At 41.1% G+C, this 18,919-nt stretch overlaps 1 protein-coding gene across 3 annotated transcripts in view; it reads right to left on the reverse strand.

Moving 5' to 3' along the window:
* Window positions 1-3,473: 3,473 nt before the first annotated feature.
* OSTN (osteocrin) overlaps window positions 3,474-18,919 on the reverse strand; it is a 98,050-nt gene continuing 82,604 nt past the window's right edge. For all 3 annotated transcript variants that reach the window (XM_068281192.1, XM_068281193.1, XM_068281190.1), the window contains exon 5: window positions 3,474-10,860. The gene's annotated coding sequence lies outside the window, so the exon portion shown is untranslated. The remainder of the gene's footprint in view (window positions 10,861-18,919) is intronic.

The following is an 18,919-nucleotide window of genomic DNA, read 5'->3' on the forward strand; positions in this document are numbered from 1 at the left end:
TCATTCAGAAATTGAAGAAGTATTTCACAACTGTAAACCTACCAAGACAAGGCCATCCACCTAAACTCACAGGCTGAACATGGAGAGCACTAATCAGAAATGCATTCAAGAGGCCCATGGTGACTCTGGACGAGCTGCAGAGATCTACGGCTCAGGTGGGAGACTCTGTCCATAGGACAACTATTAGTCGTGCACTGCACAAAGTTGGCTCTTATGGAAGAGTGGCAAGAAGAAAGCCATTGTTAACAGAAAAGCATAAGAAGTCCCATTTGCAGTTTGCCACAAGCCATGTGGTGGACACAGCAAACATGTGGAAGAAGGTGCTCTGGTCGGATTAGATCAAAACTGAACTTTTTGGCCAAAATCCAAAATGCTATGTGTGGCAGAAAACTAACACTGCACATCACTCTGAACACACCATCCCCACTGTCAAATATGGTGGTGGCAGCATCATGCTCTGGGGTTGCTTCTCTTCAGCTGGGACAGGGAAGCTAGTCAAAGTTGATAGGAAGATGGATGGAGCCAAATACAGGGCAATCTTGGAAGAAAACCTCTTGGAGTCTGCAAAAGACTTGAAACTGGGGCGGAAGTTCACCTTCCAGCAGGACAATGACCCTAAACATAAAATCTATGTGTGAAAATACCCTTAATGTAGATTTTAATGCATTTATCATGTGTTTTTCTGGAAGCCTAGTTCAACCCCCTCATTTTTAAATGTATACTGTATGATTGTGCAGTTACATCGAAGAGACATCTGTCCAATTTCCCTGTCACATGCCTCAGTTTACTGAGCAGTTTAGACTAGTCTACTGATGGTTTTTAGTCTACTGATGGTTTGGGCAGTTGCATCAAAGGGGAATTCACTATCACCAAATGTTTTAGACCTGTTTTTAGACCTGGTCTAAAACATTTGGTAATTAGGTTGGTAAAGCAGGGGAAATGATCAAAAGATGCAATTCACAAACGAGTAGCTATGACTGACATCCTTCTCCTCTGATGAGCTCTCCTCTGGATACAATGAAACTTCTGCATAGTTAAATCAAAAGGTTTCATCCTCACATCTAAAATACCTCACAGAATTACTTTACCTACAGAAATCAGCTGGTTTAATCTATGTCCGAAAAAGTGGGCGTGGTTACTCCTTGTTTGCCTTTGTGAATTGTGTTATTGCTGAATGTTAGACCAGGTCTAAAAACAGGTCTAAAACATTACACCAAACCATCAGTAGACTAAAAACCATCTGTAGACCAGTCTAAACTGCTTAGTGAATTGAGGCCATTATCTTCTACATGAAATTGCCAGGAAATAACGTGTGTGTACAGATCACATGACCCTGGCAACTTCCTCCCTTCTGTGAGAGATAAACTGTTTGCAGCCAACACTGCAGCACTACAGCTACAAGCGAAGCTCTGCGTGATATACTGACAAACTGCATAGTACTGTATGTGATAACTATGTTCCGGACGGCAAACCATGGTGAATAAAATCATACATCACACACAACATTTAGAATGATTTTTATTTGAAACAAAAATTTGTTGCAAAGTATGACAAAGGCAAGAGGTGCATATCATTCAAACATTTTAGAATAGAAAATAACAATACAAAAAAGAAAGTTATGGTGGTTTTTGTCTAATACCAGTTTATCAAATCACAACACTGGTGCTACTTTCATTTTTTATTTGAGTAGTAGCTACATTTAACATGACAGTAATAAAAGATTATCTAACTAGCATAGCAGGTGCCATATGGTACCTGCATAGACCTTTTTATTATTAAAGTGTTACTTATACTTAATTGTGGTTAAAATGTCTCAAATTGAGCTCTGAGCAATATACTTGCATTACTGATTTTAGCACATGTAATGATGCCCTTCTGCACAGGAAAAGGGAGTGCTGAGGAACACTGTGTATGTAAGGAAAGAGGCTGGGGATATACAAATAGTGGGAACATTGTAGGAGCCATTTTTCAAGCCGGGATGAATGCAAACTCCAGCTGCTTTACTATTCTATAGACCCCAGGTTGTTGTGTCCAGACAGTCCATGCTTATATCTAGTGGTTCTAAGGCTCCTCAGGGGACATTGGGTGCAAATACTACCCTTCTAGTGCACTCTGTGTTAAAGAATAATGGTAGCTGCCATCTTGACTGCCTTAAAAATACCAGTTTCCAGGCTGTAATACTGACCTATGTACCTAAAGGCTTGTGAGGCACTTCCCTGCACCAAGCATGTAGACCAGTAAACTCAAAACATTTGATTCATATACTTTCTCCAGCTTAGAGATTCAGAAGGAATGAAAGCCAGAGTGTTTACCATAGTGGCAGAAAACTGGCATTCTTTAGAAAGCAGTAAATATGGCAATCTTCATAGCTTTCTTAGGCCTCTTTCAAGGCTGCTAGATGCTCCCTTAGTCCCTTGCACATGTCAAGTGCTTTCTAGTGCTCGGCATGGACAGTGTTGAGGAGGCCCCCATGAAGTCACATCTGAGCTTGGCCACAGCATGTCATTTTTTTGCTGCCGGGTAACATGCTGGCAACGATGACATGTTCAGCTGCATTGTCATCGGCATTGTCAAGGAGCACGTGAGCAACAGCCAGGAGGTTGTACAGTTTAGCCTCCTGTATGAAAGAGGCCTACTGCACTTAAAAAAATTATGTGAGTTGAGACACTTTTAATTACAGACTAGTTTGGTTTAACTGACATTTTCATGCACTTCTATTCAACATAAAATTTTCACCATCATGGCAATCTATAGACCAAAGTGGAAGAGGTAAACTTAAAAATATGAAAATACTACCTTACTACTTGTTGAGTTGTACATGGAACTAAACAAAGTTAACTTACATTGACTATTGATTATGACGTCAATATATTGGGTTGCACTTACCCTACAGCATTCACTTAGTAGTTTATAATTTATTATTTTTCAGGTCAAATTGGAATGAGATCTGTACTCCTATTATACATGCATATACAATATTTCTATTCTGACAAAGAGAATATATATTTTTTAAAGCCATTGTAAAAAAAAAAAAAAAAACAATGGGGCTTGAATAACTGAGCCCAGTAGCTAGAAAGGCTCTGCAATTAGAAGAATCCCAAAATCTGTCTGCTGTATCAGTACCCTGTCTAAAGCTGGGAATACACGGCTCGATGTTGAGCCATTAACCACTTCAGGACCACAGGCTTTACCCCCAAAGACCAGGCCATGTTTTGTGAAATAGGCCATTGCAGTTTTAAGGCCAAGCTGCAGGGCTGCACAACACAGCACACAAGTAATCCCCCCCCTTTTTCTCCCCACCAACAGAGCTCTCTGTTGGTGGGGTCTGATCGCCCCCCAGATGTTTGTTTATTTTGTAATACATATGTATGTGCTTTATTTTTTATAAAATGTGTGTATTTATTTTATTAATCCCTCTCCCTCCCTCCCTCCCTCCCCCCCCCCCCGTCAGCCAATCCCCATGATCAGCTGTCATAGCGTGAAGCCCTGAGCACACAGAGGGGATAGCCGTGTAACACGGCTGTCTCTAGTACAGCGCTGCTGTAGATCACAGCGCTGTACACAGTAGATCACAGCGCTGTACAGGTTAATTAGATGGCAGTTTCGCCATCTAACAATCTCGGCGATGATTGCCGGAGACTGAAGGTGGAGCTTCGCTCCGCCTTCTAAGCAGGAGCCTGATCTCCTGCAAACTGCAGCCCCAGGACTTTACGCCGATCGGCATTAGGCAGCCCATCGGCGTGACGCGATCGTGTAGTAGGTAAGATGGATTGATAGATCATTTCCGATCTCCCGCCCGATCATTTCGTGCTCGATTCCAGATTGAAGATAAGATAATGAAGAAAGATAAGAAAAACAAGTGGAAGATAAAAGAATTGACTGCTGAACCGAGTGGCGAAACGATCGAGTGGGAGAATCAAGCGGCAAAATCGAGCCGTGTATGCCCAGTATAAAGCCTCATCTACACGGTACAATTTTCCATCAGATCGGATCTATTAGATAATTTCTAACCAGTCCAATAAGATTGTGTTAGATTTTGAAATTTGATTTTGGGCACTTATCAAAGCAAAATATATCCCAGAATTGATCTGAAACAATTTGGACGTCTACACACAATGCAATTTCTTATTAGATCTATCTAATAGATCCATCTATCTGATGGAAAATTGTACCGTGTAGATGAGGTTTAACATGCATGTTAAACAGAACCATAGCTTTAAGCCTCAAACAAGTCATACGATGAATTGTTTGCTGCAGCATGGGTGTCGTTAGGATAACAGGAGAAGTCAGATCTAAAAAGTGACAATGCTCTTATGTACCGTATGTACTGTGTTCAGCAAGACAGGGACATCTGCTTTCTAATTGTAGTACCTCCTTTTCATTAGTAATGCAAATTCTGCATGGCTCAAAATAAAGTTAAAGGACAACTACACTTTTATTAAAATATGAAAATGCGTTTCTTAGCGCCACATAAATTAATGTGCAATTTAACGCTACTAAAGGGACCCCTAAGTGATGTTTAACTTGATAAGATAAACATGTGTATCTACAGTCCCAATTATACTTAGTAGTGGCCCGTGTTCCTTTTTTTACTGTAAGGGTTAAGAATGCAGGGCTGTAAATGACAGATTCTCTAAAGTCAGAAGTCAGACTGCAGGGAAATGCTTGTTTATAACTATATAGAGGTCATAAAACTCATGTGTGTCTTTGAAAAAAAAAAAAAACACTTCTGAGAGCACAGAACAGACAATAAGCTCAGTAGTTCAAGATTTATGTGTATGGGTGCTGAACAAACATAAAAAAAACAACAGATAAAGCTAGATGTGTAACCTGTAAAGTAAAACTAAAGCTATGAGATTCCAGGAAAGTCTCATTTAGAGTTAGGACTATAGATACAATTGTTTATCTTATCAATTTACTGTCACTTGATTTAAAAACTACTTTTCCATTTAAGTTTGTAGTGGCCATGATTTTCTAATATACTGTACTGTTGCCATGGTTCCAAGGAAATTAAACTTGTACTTACTGTTAGTTTTGGAAAATAGTAGCTGGCTGCAACTGAACTTAAAAAGATCCTTTCTAAAAACATCAAATGACAATATAGTTCTGCAGCATCAGTCCAAAATGATCCAGCACAGCTCTTTTACCAAAAGGTATACTTTATTGGATCTTACAAAACATACAATTAAATGGCTGCATGTTTAATAATTGTATATTTAAAGTGGAATTTCCATTTAATGATTTCTGTATGGCAAAGAAAAAGCAAAACACCTGGCTAAACATTATCATAGTTGGTAATGGATAAAGCTGTTGTAGGGTGCATACAAACCAATTTATTAGTTTATAAGTCTTACAATGGTTAAACTTGGTAGCAAACATTCCAAATGGACAAAGGGCATATTTCTCTAAGTATCCCAGGTCTGCCATGTTCATATCTGACATTATGAAATTACATTGCCCTGCAATGTATGAGTGTCAAGCCCTCTAATTAGCAGTTCTAACTGAAACAGAAGACACATTTCAGTCTGTATGAATACAAATCTACAAAACTGCTACATAAACCAAAATGTAGTGGTTACACACTAATAATAAATCTGCTATCTACCATTCTGCAAGAATGAGTGTCTACAAATATTAGTAACTAGTACTACAACAACTACCGTAATTGAGTTTCATTCCTAACGGGGAACAAGTGATTAGATATGTTGTACAATGTTATTTGAATTAGATAGAAAGTTAGATAATTGTACTTCTAAGCAGAAGAAAAGAAGATAGATTGAAAATGAATAGTAACACAGATAGAAGCATACCTAACACAAGTTCAGTAATATGCTTTAAGCTGCCCACATTGTTCATTTATGGTCAATAACAAAGCTAAACAAAAACAGGTATCAATCATATGGCTTTTCAATTAACTAAAAAGGTTCACTACTAGACCTAAATGATATCTGAAAAATGATCATGGATTTCCTATATATGTATGTAGCATGTCATCACAACAAAAACTGCTTCAAGTATGTTGTGATGATGAGGAATGAAATCTCTTGAACATAAATTATATCCTTCCTCTTCTTACAGTGATAAAATATTCAGCTAGTATGGGAGCACTTGCCTTGCAAAAATATGAATTTACAGCTCACGTATGTGTAAGTTGGGATGGTCAATGGAAAATAAATAATTCTGGGTTGCATGAAAACTTTATGCAAATTGCATGCAGCTTGGAATTGGGGGCATAGCTACATTGGGCATACATCTCCCATAGAGATTTGTTGGCTGCCCCCCCCCCCCAACCTCCATCATAGTGGAGAAAGGGGTGAGCCAGGAGCTAGGGGGGTCCAGTCCTAATGCAAAGCAGCAGCGTAGTGCAGGGTGATATATTACCTACTTCCAATGGTGATACAGGTCCTCCTGCACTTCCTCTTCAGTTTTTGCTAGTGCCATGCAGCTAGCCAATCACGTGCGTCTTCAGTCCTGTACTTATTATAACAACTGACAAAGTGTACTGCTGGTCATAGGACAGATTTATCAAGAACAGCACAAAAAAAGCATTTATTTTAAATGTTGTATCCCTGACTAAGCCTTTTAGAGGCAAAACATGTTGGGTTGTTGTTAGAGATGATAAGATGTATATTTAATGTTTATGTGTAGGGGTTGGAACAAGTAGCCAAAAACAATGGTGTACACTGACCCATAGTGTGACATAGGTGCTAAATTAACCTCTTGGGCGGGGATGTATGGAACCCGTAACCAGCTTTTATAGGGAACCTGCATTTATTTTTCACTGTTAAATTACTAGTGGTCTGTTGGAAGAAGAATATACAATATATAGTTGGGACAGGGCACAGAACTACAGTATAATTAGAGTATTCCCCGCTAACCTCACACCACTTTACATTTATTCAAACACCTATCCCCCACCCCCCTTGCCTCTTGCTCCTTATGTTTTAATAGAGCCATTGACAGTTATGTTTTACTAGGGCCATAGGCTGCAGTTGCAGTCATGTGATTTATCTTATATTTGTGTTTGCCCTCTCCATGCTTTAATGCTCCCTCTGTAGCTGCCCACTATTGATTGGCTGAACTGGGTCACATGATATCATCTGACTACTGATAAGAAAGTAGGAAGACATTTAGTTCTGCTTTATTGGAGGTTAACTGAAGGTTGGCCACCCTGAAAGGGAGCTTGTGTGGAACTGCTCTGCTATAATAACCATGTTGATAAGTCACATGACCAGCAGTACAAGTGTTGAAGTGGCTTCCAGAAAACTCAGTAATGTCAGCCGGGGATAAATTATTTTTAAAAGCAAGATGTTTTCAGCACTTTATGTAAACTTATCAGACCTATCTTTTTATGCATACATGCAACAATGGTGCCAGGAAACTCTGGCACAGGGTGAAGCCGAAAAATGTCTCACTTTGCTACAGCAAATATCCCAGCGGTGTTGATTTCTATGTCCCCTCCAGGCCGCCATGGACTCACTCAGGGGTAAAATGCAATTTGGCTGCCTGCAATTGCTGTCGGCTGAATTACACTGTATTTTTCCTAATTTGAGCTCTGCCTTTTGCCCAAATTTCCTTCTGAGCACTGCTATAACCGTAATTCACATTAAATGTCAGGCGCCCTTTTTGCTCTATTCGCTTTTCATAATAACAGAATAAACACTGTATTAAGATTGGTCTACAAAGGCAGAAATATGATGAACTAAATGTTGGGAAGATGTAAATTGTCACAATTAAAAACAACATATTTGACGTTCCCTTCTATTGTTTTATGAGTAGCCATATCAGCTGTACCAGGTGGTCTTCTTCAACAGAACCATAATGCTGTCCCAATTTAACACGGCAAAGCGCAATGCACAAAATTCAGTAATCTACTGTATTAGAAATCAGCAATCATTTTCTATCAGTCTAACTGCTCTAAGGTAATAAAAGGTTCAATCTGCTACTCTGCTGTTCCTTGTGCATTACTGCTTTTGGCATTGCCTTATTTTTTATTTTATTTTTTAAAGTGAGTGTATGCTTTTTTTTAAAGACCTTTTATATGTAAGGAAGTACTATTCACGTAATTTTATGATAATTATTGAGCTGAAAGACTATTCTGTAAAAAGTAGACACAAGGGAAAATGTAATTTTTAAAGTAGAAAATAATCAGGCTAGTTGCAGCCTGTTTATCTTGAGTTCTCAGTGCAATATCCATTGACACAAGTCATGCCAGTTACTGCAGGTTATAGTAGCTGAATTGTTATTAGTGAAGTTAGAGCTTACAGTATAAGTGTATCTATTACATAAATATGTTAAAGCAGGATGTTTTGAATGAGGATGATACCATTTATGTGCTAACGAGAAACGAGTAAGCTTTCTGCCAATAAGCCTTCTTCAGACTCCATTCCTGTAGACTACAAAAAAAATCTTTTCTTTTTAAGTTAGCTAATAAATGGCATCATACTAATTCAAAGCCTACTGCTTTTACTGATGACTAACATGGTACAATAATCCACTGCAACATATATAAATATGTTAATGCACTCTATATGGGTCACATGATATCATCTGACTATTGATAAGAAATAGTTCAGTTATAATGAATAAGTGATTTTGCCCCAAGAAGATATTAGAGCTGCCTAGCTGCTGCGTATCAGCAATCTGTACACTCCATGCACTGCTGTGGTGCTACCTGTCATCTGCACATCCGGTCTGATTGCTGCACATCGGATCTAATTGCCTCTCTGAAGTCCATTTCTTCCATGGTCTCTCAGATTTGATGTACAAAGAGCAGATCACACAGACTTGTTATTCAGATTGCAGACAACTGGTTGGGGGAATGGTATAAACAGCCAGTTAGTTCTTACATATCTTCACTGGTGTAAAATCATAGGGCTTCATTCACTAAGACAAATAGCATGCCTTATCCGAGTTAACATGTTTTATCTAAGATAACATGCCTTATCAAAGTTATCACGCCTTATCAGAGTAGCGCTATAGACTTATGCCTGCTAATTGGCAATGATGATGGTCTTGCCCTGAGCCCCCTGCGGGTTCGTAGCGCTCTCTATGCTACTCTGATAAGGCGTGTGAACATTGTTAAGGCATGTTAACTTTGATAATTCGTGTTATCTCTGATAAGGCGTGTTAACTTGGATAAGGCATGCTATTTGTCTTAGTGAATCAAGCCCATAATGTGTTCTGAATGCATTATGGATCAGAGGCAATTTAGGATTGGTTTATTTATGTTATAGGCTTATTCATGTTATAGGTTATCTCAGTGGCATAGCTAGAGATCGTGGGGCCCCATAGCAAAACTTTCATGGGGCCACCTGCCCTTACTCTATGGGTAGGAGTTAATCGGGCAGTTGAGATTCTCATGCAATCTACACTGCATATAGTCAGTGGGCCCTGAAACAAAGTCAATAGGTGGAGGAACACAAGAAAGTTAATAGTGAATATATCAAGTACTGCCTGGGCCACCTCTGCTCCAGGGCCCCATAGCGGCTGCTATGGCTATTGCTACACCCCTGGGTTCTCTTATTTTTTAGCATACAGTGAAATACCCGGAAACGCAGATTATTTATACCTGCCACAGGTTTTGCCCAACTGCAACACATTCTTAATTTCCATTAATTGTTCACAATTTCACCCTTGTGGCTATTACAGTTCCTGGTGACGGTGTTACCCCGCATCCAGGACTGAGCTGCAGACACAGGAGAGTGATGTGGGATAACGCGACCTAAATCTAAAAACTGTCCTCCTCTCCCTACTTTGCTGGAGGACTTGCAATTATGGTTGCCACCTACTAAGTTGGGTGTTTAAATGTGACATGTTCTAGGGATGCTCATTTGGATTTTCACGGATTTGGAATTTCTGCATTTCTGATCGGAACTCAGAAGTTAGGAAACAGAACTCGGAAATCGGATTTCTGAGGAAAGGCTGCATTACAACAACTCGGTAATTCAGAAACATTGGACCAATCAGAGAATGCACAGTCAACACAGAAGGATTTGGCCAAACAGTGAATGCAAAAAAAAAAATACCAAACAAACACTATCGGAACTCGGAAATCGGAAAATGAAAATCAGAAATGCGCAGAATTGGTAATTGGCAGAAATCAGAATTTCTGCGGAATCGAAAATCAGCATTTCTGACCATCTCTCCATGTTATCAATAAGAAGAGTATAGGAAGGATAATACTGTTCCACAGAAAGGTGGTACAACTACTTGCAGTGTGTGTGTATTGCCTGCTTGTTCGTATTTGTGTGTGATTCATCACCATTGATTAGGAAGCATGCAGAGCTGCCTACAGAACAGAGCGTGGCCAGTCATTTCCTGACTCTGTATAATGTAGTGGCTGGACAGCAGAGGAAATCTAGTCACTGTAACTACCCTGCTGCAGTTGATTGCCTCCACTGGAGCATTAGGCACAAAGGTACTTTGTTTTCTGCCAGGGTATCATTGAAACAGCCTATGTGATATTAGAGGGGATACAGTGTGGATATAGTGAGCAGTATTTTTTTTTAAACAAAGTGCATTCTTGGATATGCAGGAGGATACATTTTCAATCTCAAACGAAATTTTGTCCCAAAATAATCAGCTGCAAATGGAACCCCATCATTAGCAAAAAATCTGTAGGATGTACAGCGGTACATGTACATCCTGTGACCAAAGCAAGACATACCCTGGCTGGGAAAGTTCTGACCTGATGGATTGTGTCTATTATTGTTTTGACAGGAGTAGATGTGAAATAGATTTATAGATGGTCAATTCATTAATCACTGTAACATAAATCAGGATTTGGAGTTCTGGAAGATATCGGAAGGGTTTTGGTGGCGTCTGTTGTGAATCATATATTATCCAGGGTGTACACACCTGCAAAAGTAAAGAACATGCAGAACAAAGTGTCAGCTATTTTGCTTTATCACTGTGAATTTCTTAAGTTATCTATACAAATCCCATGCTCACAAATACAGCAAACCTGCAGCCAGCGCATAAAGAACTTATCATATAATAAATTGTATGTGTAGTAGGGATAAGTAATAGAACATTAATAGCAAAGAAAAGAGCCTCATATTTTTTATTTTCAGTTATATAGCTTTTTTTTTTAATAACATTACATCATTCTGTCACAGTTGCAGCTTTAAAAGCGCACTGTCTTTTAAACTATACAACAAAGCAAAAGTGATGACCTTTTGAACTTTCCTGCAGTAAAACCTTATCTTAAGCTGTCTCTCACTGCTTCTTTGCTGTTTAAGTGCTTCAGAAAACAGGACTGCATTCGACTCAGGTTGGGTCGAAGAACTCAGAAGAAACTCTTGCATAGAGAACAACTTAATTTTTTTTTTAACTTTTCCTATTCTGGCAAACACTATGAGACTCTTTTCTTTGCTACTAATGTTATATTTATTAGCTGTACTACAAATCCAATTCATTATATCTTAAGTTTATTTTCGTTTCAGGTTTCTTTATGCATTTATTCTTAATGCAATACACAGATTGGTCCTTTATGAAATAATCATTTTTAGAACAGTAAACGCTCCCTTTATCGTGCAGTTTCTTAAAACATGAAATCACAGACCAGAACAGAGAGGAGCTTCCACAGACTATAACAGAATTACTGAGGTCAGGGAGAAATGCACATCTTGCCTTCTCTGCAATGTCAGGCACATTTCGCATGTCTGATTATTAAATATGGATGATGAGGTGCTAATGTTTCCAGCTAGCATGAAAATTTTGTACAAACTGAATGGGATTTGGAACTGGACCAATCAAATATACTTCCTGATTATTTAGAGTGTCCCAAGTCCAAGTTGAATGGTACAATACTTTGCCTGGAACTGAAATTGTTATTATCTCACCGGCCATGTATTATTCTTGGTGATGACTCTGCCCTATACTGTATGTACTGCCAGCTTAAAGACCAAGTCACACCCATGCTAACCTAGTAATAAAAAAAACACATACTGTATATAAGTAGATAAATACTAGTTCTACTTACATAGCAGATGTATTGCACTGTCCATGTTATGATTCCTGTGAATTTTATAAAGGAAAAGCAGAGAATCCTATTCTAAACAGTTTCCATCTTGGTTACCTCTGAATGAAGCTAATCCTGACATAATTTCCCCTCTCACTCTTTTTTTCTCCTCTTGCTAATTGTGTATTCATTACCCTCCCTCCTCCCAGAGTATTCAGACACTCCCACTGAGGTCTATATTAGGAAGTGCACTGTCTTATGTCATTAGAAGGAGGGGAAAATAAAGGGAAGAGGAGGAATATATTATAGATAAATAGATCCCCCAGCATTCAACTGTTTGGCAATGGTAATTAAAGGGCCAGTGTTCCTAAAGTATGTGATAACTTCAAACCATAGCAGCAGAAACAGTTTTGAAAGTTTTGAATGCAGGATTAGCATGTTTATCACATAATACACTCAGACCAGTTGCTGTTGAAATTTGATTTTTATGGTGACAATCCTGCTTTAAAGTGAACTCCACTTCCTTTTCCCCTGCTTACACCTGACTCACACAGTAGCTGTCCTTGGAAAAGCAGTTTTGGAGTTATGTATCATGCAACTATTATACATACATACATACATTATTATACATACAGTGCAGAGTAAAGGGGGAGAGGGCAGTGTAACAATTTTTACTGGGGCCTATGGCTCTGAAACTACGCCATTGCTTTTCAGGTAAGTGTAAGATAAGGGTAGAGTGGTATCTCATAATCTGTTTCTTTTTTAAATATCTTCTTCATAAAATATTATTTTCGGTACAGTTCTTATTTAGGGAATATACACTATCAAAGAGGTTGTAAGTAATTAGAAAAAGTTGGGACACCATACTTATTGTAAGCAACAACTTTCAAGGCTTGATCAGCCTCCAATTCTGCAGAACAGCTGTAAGTTGTTAAAGCAGACATGAATTCAGAACTTCCTCTCTGCTTGTGAGAGAACGCGGAAAAGGCGCCGCGTGAGCTGACAGCAAGGCGGCTGATTCCACGTCTAGTGCGTCGGTTTGCACGCAGAAGCATGCGTCTGGTACTGCGAGAGAATGCGGAAAAGCCGCCGCGTGTACTGATAGCAAGGCAGCTGGTTCCGCGTCCAGCGCGGCGGGTTGCACGCAGCAGCATGCGTCTGGTGTGGCTGGGTCTGTTAGTTCACACAGATTCAGGAATACGCGCGCGCTGAGAGGCAGAACTTTTATGACGGCCAAGGGGGGGATCAGCTGACCAGGCTGGTCAGCTGACCTCAGAGCAAGTGACTATTGGTCCATCACTTAGGGGTGGCGCCAGAGAGCGCTGCTCTAAATATAGTTACTGCTGGCCACTCTCAAGTTGTCTGCCGTTGCGAACACTACGTGGAAGCACTCAGACCTTAGTCAGATCCAACAGTGTGTTTGAACCAGGAGGACCTGGGAATTCACACTGAGCCATATTACTACTGTATTATTATTGTGTTATACTTCAGACTAGTTCCAGGGTGTAGAGACCACGAACCTCACACCCAAGGCTAGGGAACTTGTGTTATCATTCTGTTATACTTCAGACTAGTTCCAGGGTGTAGAGACCACGGACCTCACACCCAAGACTAGGAAACTTGTGTTATCATTCTGTTATACTTCAGACTAGTTCCAGGGTGTAGAGACCACGGACCTCACACCCAAGACTAGGAATTGTTTGATATCTGTTATGACCTATTGCTTTCCTGACTATCCCTCCGCTCGCTGATTCGGTACCAGGCATATCTGATCACCTATTGCCATCCCTGCCTGTCTTGGATACCGAACCAGCCTTCTGTCTTTGTACTTTATTTGTCTGTGTGTTGCCGACCCGGCTTGCCCGACCTCGAGAGCTATCTCCCCTCTTTAGGAGATAGTCTCCAGATCAGTTAGTGACATCCACCTTCAGGTGTCACTCACTCTCTGACCCTTGCTACTTCAGCCTGAGACTCCACCCCTTGGAAGATCTCGGGCTGCTGGAGGGTTCTCGTGCTTTTCAAATAGCAGTGTTGCCCACACTGCCAAGGACCATCTGCTCATCAGGTGGATTTCTCAAAGTTATTACTGTTGCACCAAACACTCACGATATATACAGGTATCCAGAGGTTAGTACTATATCTGTATTACGGGACAGTTAAAAATGGCGCACAGCGCCAGATGAATAAGAAGGGCGCCCCATAGACTTGCATTATATAACGCTATTTAGCGTTATAAGTGTTAAAAAATGGCGCAGGCAGTGTGCCTTACACTTATAACGCTAAATAGCGTTATAAAGCTTCAAAATTTCTGAGGACAGAGGGGTCGGGGGGAAGAGAGAGGCAGCGGACACTGGAGGGCATAGGCAGCGGACGAAGATGTGTGCAATATGCATACATTACCTTGTCCCGGGCCGCCGATCGCTCCTTCCCTCCGCTCCTTCACTTCCTCCATTCGTTTACTGTAGTCCTGCAGCCGGCCAATCACCATGCGGTTTCATTCTCCGCATGGTGATTGGCCGGCTGCAGGACTACAGCAAACAAACTAGGAAGTGAAGTAGCGGAGGGAAGGAGCGATCGGCGGCCCGGGACAAGGTAATGTATGCATATTGAACACATCTTCGTCCGCTGCCTATGCCCTTCAGTGTCCGCTGCCTCTCTCCCCCAACCCCCGCTGCCTATACTAGCGACCCGCAGCCCCCTGCTTGCTTTAATGGCGTACCGTGCTGAAATAAATGTAGCATAAAACGCTATTTACCGTTTTAATGTATTTTCGGTAAATAGCGTTTTATGATACATTTATCGGCAGAACAGTGCGCCATTTTTCTCCCTGCGCCATTTTTAGATGGACCCCTGTATTATTGTTGATTCTGCAGATCATCAATACTCAGGTATATATCTGTATTCTTGGTGATACTGCAGATCACCAATAATCAGATTCTCTCTGTGTGCTGACACCGATCGTTACACTGCTCTAAAAGATAGGCAACAGTACAATAACCTTTAAAGAAAAACATTTCTTTGTTACAGCTGATACAAATCCTAAAATAAATCTCCAATGTTTCTACTTCCTGCTTTCATGGAAGCAGACATATTGTTAACATCCTGTGCCTTCACATGAGCTTATCTGCCTTATTTGCTGTGGCACAGGGAAGAGATCAAATTACAACTTGTAATTAGACACAAATGGGGGGGGGGGGGGAGAATTGGACAGGCTAAACTCTCTTAATACATACAGGGGTGCATTTCTCTGTGTTTTACTTCTGTCCTGTGCAAGAGTTCAGGTCTACTTTAACCTATATCTTGTTCCGTGCAACAGTATCTTTTGTATAATTCTCAAATGTACATTATTTTCCAGTTTCCTTTTTCAACTTCCAAAAACCACATGCAGACTTTACTGGGAGTTTCCTGAAACCATATTTGGTTTCTGGGCACCAGGCACTATAGTTTGGAGGAGAACAGTAATGCAGCAAAGGAGAGTAATGGGTCTAGCATGAGACTGAAGGAAATGAGTAGAGAAAGAGGAATGCTTAGAGTATGGTTCATTAGAAAAAGATATGAAGAGCAAACTTGGATCTCAGTGTCATTTAAGACTGGAGGGGCACAATGGCATCAGAAAGAGAGAGAGAGGATGACTGAAGAGTGATTGTAGTGCAAGATTTAAGGAGGTATGGTGCTCTTGAGAAAGGTGGAGAGAAATACCACGATTTAAAATTAGGGTGGGGCTATAGGTGTAGAGGAATTGGAAAAAGAGTGCCAAGCAGTGGATAGAGGAGGAGGGGAGCAACAGTAAATGTAGTTGGATAGCAGGAGTGTGTGGCTTAACCTCCTAAACAGTAATCCCGGGACAGGCTTGGGATGGAAATCTGTAGCTCAGAGCGGTAATCCTGTGCCTGAGTGAGTTATATGCAGGAGCTGCTGCAGATCTCTCTGTGGTATGTTTTTTTTCTGTTTTTCTTAGGGTCTAAAAGATTGTGAAAATTTTGCACGGCTTTTAGACCCTAAATCTGGAAATAATCATAATGCCAGGGAGGTTAAAGCATAGAGCAAAGTCACAAGTATAAGGAGGGTTCTGGCCGGCAGCAGAGGGGTTGTTTAGGATTGGGCAGGCCTCTGGATCATCCAGAAGCTTCCTCCTACTAAGGTAAGTATCTATCTTAAAAAAAACACTTCCAGGCTTACTTTAAGCACAGAATGACACTGAAAAGATTGAGAAGGGAGGACTAGGCAGTAAATATAGCATGAAGCTAAAGGAGTTGAGCAGCATTGGGCAAAAGGGAGAAGAAGCTGAGGCAATGACTGCATTGGGTTGATAGAGGAGGTGAGCAGCACTGAACAAAGGGGGAAGAAACCCCCAGGCAATGACTGGTGGGGAGATAGCATGCCCCGTTTTACACTCTAATCTCTATCAGCCAGGAGTTCAATTGCAGCTAATACCCCTTTTTTGTGGAGTATTTGCTGCATATGTTGTCAGTTAAAATGAATAAGCAAAAAAACTAGAAGAAAAATTTCCTGTGATTGTGGGAGGCTTTAAATGAGTTATGTCAAGGAGTGAAAAACTGATTACATTAAAGAAAAACACATAACATTCATGATGACATATACTGACATGTATTGAATAAGTAATAGTCCTGTCTGAAGATGACAGTAATGAATGTATGGGTTGGAAGCTTATAAAATGCATGCATGCATATGTTATCCCACAAAGATCATTGCATATTGTCTCTGGACTAAAGAGATTGGACTTCTATAATTATTATTTCACAACTTTGAGTTTTTTAACCCAAAGCTACAATATAACACAATCACTAATTAGTGATTACTGGGCACACAATAATTGCTGAGCATGAAAGAATAAGCTGGCTCCTTGCCTTCATGCCGGTTTCACACTGCGGATTGGCAGCATCGGAGGGCCACACCGCACCACAATGCCAAAAAAAGGCCTTTTGCCAAAAACAGGCCTTTTGCCTTACCGCTTAAGGCTGACAGCCAAACAGGAAGTGACACTCACTTACGCTCACTCCCTGTTTCGGAAATACAGAAGTGCACAGAAGCGTACTGTAAAAATACGCTTCCGCGCATGTGCGCCACAACAGCGTCATAGACTTACATGACCTCCGGTCCACCACACGTCCCCTCAACAGTCATGCGCCAACATAGGCTTGCGCTCGTGTTAGACAGGGTACTTCCGGGGCACCGCACTGCATGCTGTATGAAAGCACCCATAGACTTTCATTGGCATAGCGATAAGCTGTGGTAAAATGCCTCACCACACCACGCCAGTGTGAAGGTGCCCTCAGGAGAACATTGTTTTTTACCATGACTCACATTTAACAAATATGGAAGTAAAAGGACAGTCACAGTTGCTCCTTAGTCATAGCTGTGCTGAGTTCTGACTAAGGTGCGAGTGTAAGCTCCGATACACATGAGCTGATTTGCCTTGTCCAGAATGTTTCTCTCCAAATGAAAATTGGATTTTTTCTAGGGGCCAGAACCCAAAACCGGTTAATTTTGGACACTAATTCAGAAAAAGGAATTGAACTGCAGACCCTATTTCGAGTAAAGATAACACTATTGCATTTTATCAGCAAGGGGGCAAGGCTACACACTGGAAGCTGGAAGATATGGGGCTCTGGGAGGGATTCAGGGGAAGAGACACAGCAGGTAATTATAACTTCCTATTAGAAAAGGACCCACGGAATGTGCAATTTCACACTGGAGGTCCGTTTTAAACATATTACGCAACTTTTTTTTTTTCAACAATTTTTGATGGAAACATTTCTAAGGAACTTTGGGAAATATGACTTACTGTAATACAACCTCCCCTTACAATGTATTATCTGCTGCACTACTATTATGCACTGATCTTTTACTACACTCACTTGGACATTCCAAGGTGGGTAAGGGAAAGTTAAAGGGAACCTAAACTGAGGATATACATTTTTCCTTTTAAAATAATACCAGTTGCCTGACTCTCCTGCTGATCCTGTGTCTCTAATACTTTTAGCCACAGCCCCTCAACAAGCGTGTAGATCAGGTGCTCTGACTGAAGTCAGACTGGATTAGCTGCATGCTTGTTTCAGGTGTGTGATTTAGCCACTGCTGTGTCCAAAGAGCTCAGCAGGACTTCCCCGCAACTGGTATTGTTTAAAAAGAAACATCCATATCCCTTCAGTTTAGGTTACCTTTAAAGTGATCCTTAAGCCAAGTAAAAAAAATGAGATTTACTCACCTGGGGCTACCCTCCTGGCTGCAATAGCAGCATAGGGGGCGATATACAGGCTGGGAACGCGAAGAATCACTCGCGTTCCCATGCCTGTCGGCCGGTGATGGCCAAACCGGAAGTGTTTGCTGGCGGGTCCTGGAGCGTCAGAGCGGGGCTGCGAGGGCACCGATCGGCTGCAGGGGGCTGAGGGAAGCCCCAGGTGAGTAAATTTCATTTTTTTTACTTGGCTTAAGGATCACTTTAAGTAACCTCAGGCTCAGCTTTAGGATAATCTAGGATACATTTAGGATTTCAGCTTGGCCATACTGAAAGCTGTTAGGCGGTTTTCTGTGACTTGAATAACATGTTGTGAGGAAACGCGGAAGAGCCGCCGTCTCTCACAATGAGGCGGCTGTTTCCGCGTTCAGCAGCGCGTCACAACGCGGAAAAACCGCCGCATGCCGCTTAGGCAGAGCGGCGGAATCCGCATTGGTAACGGCGGAATCCGCATCAGAGGCGGCCCCCGCACTAGATACATTGCATGACAGTACTGGTGTGGCTGGGACTGATAGTCCACCAAGATTCAGACTTACACGCGCGCGAGCACAGAGGCAGAGTTTAAATAGCAGTTAGAAGGGTGTCGGCTGACCAGCTGGGTCAGCTGACAAATTCCACTGCTCTCATTGGACCAGCAATTAGGGAGGTCCTGGAAAGGTCCTAGAGTATATATACTGCTGGTTGTTCACTTGCTA

Source organism: Hyperolius riggenbachi, chromosome 4 (genome assembly GCF_040937935.1).
Source record: "Hyperolius riggenbachi isolate aHypRig1 chromosome 4, aHypRig1.pri, whole genome shotgun sequence".
Taxonomy (NCBI): Eukaryota; Metazoa; Chordata; class Amphibia; order Anura; family Hyperoliidae; genus Hyperolius; species Hyperolius riggenbachi.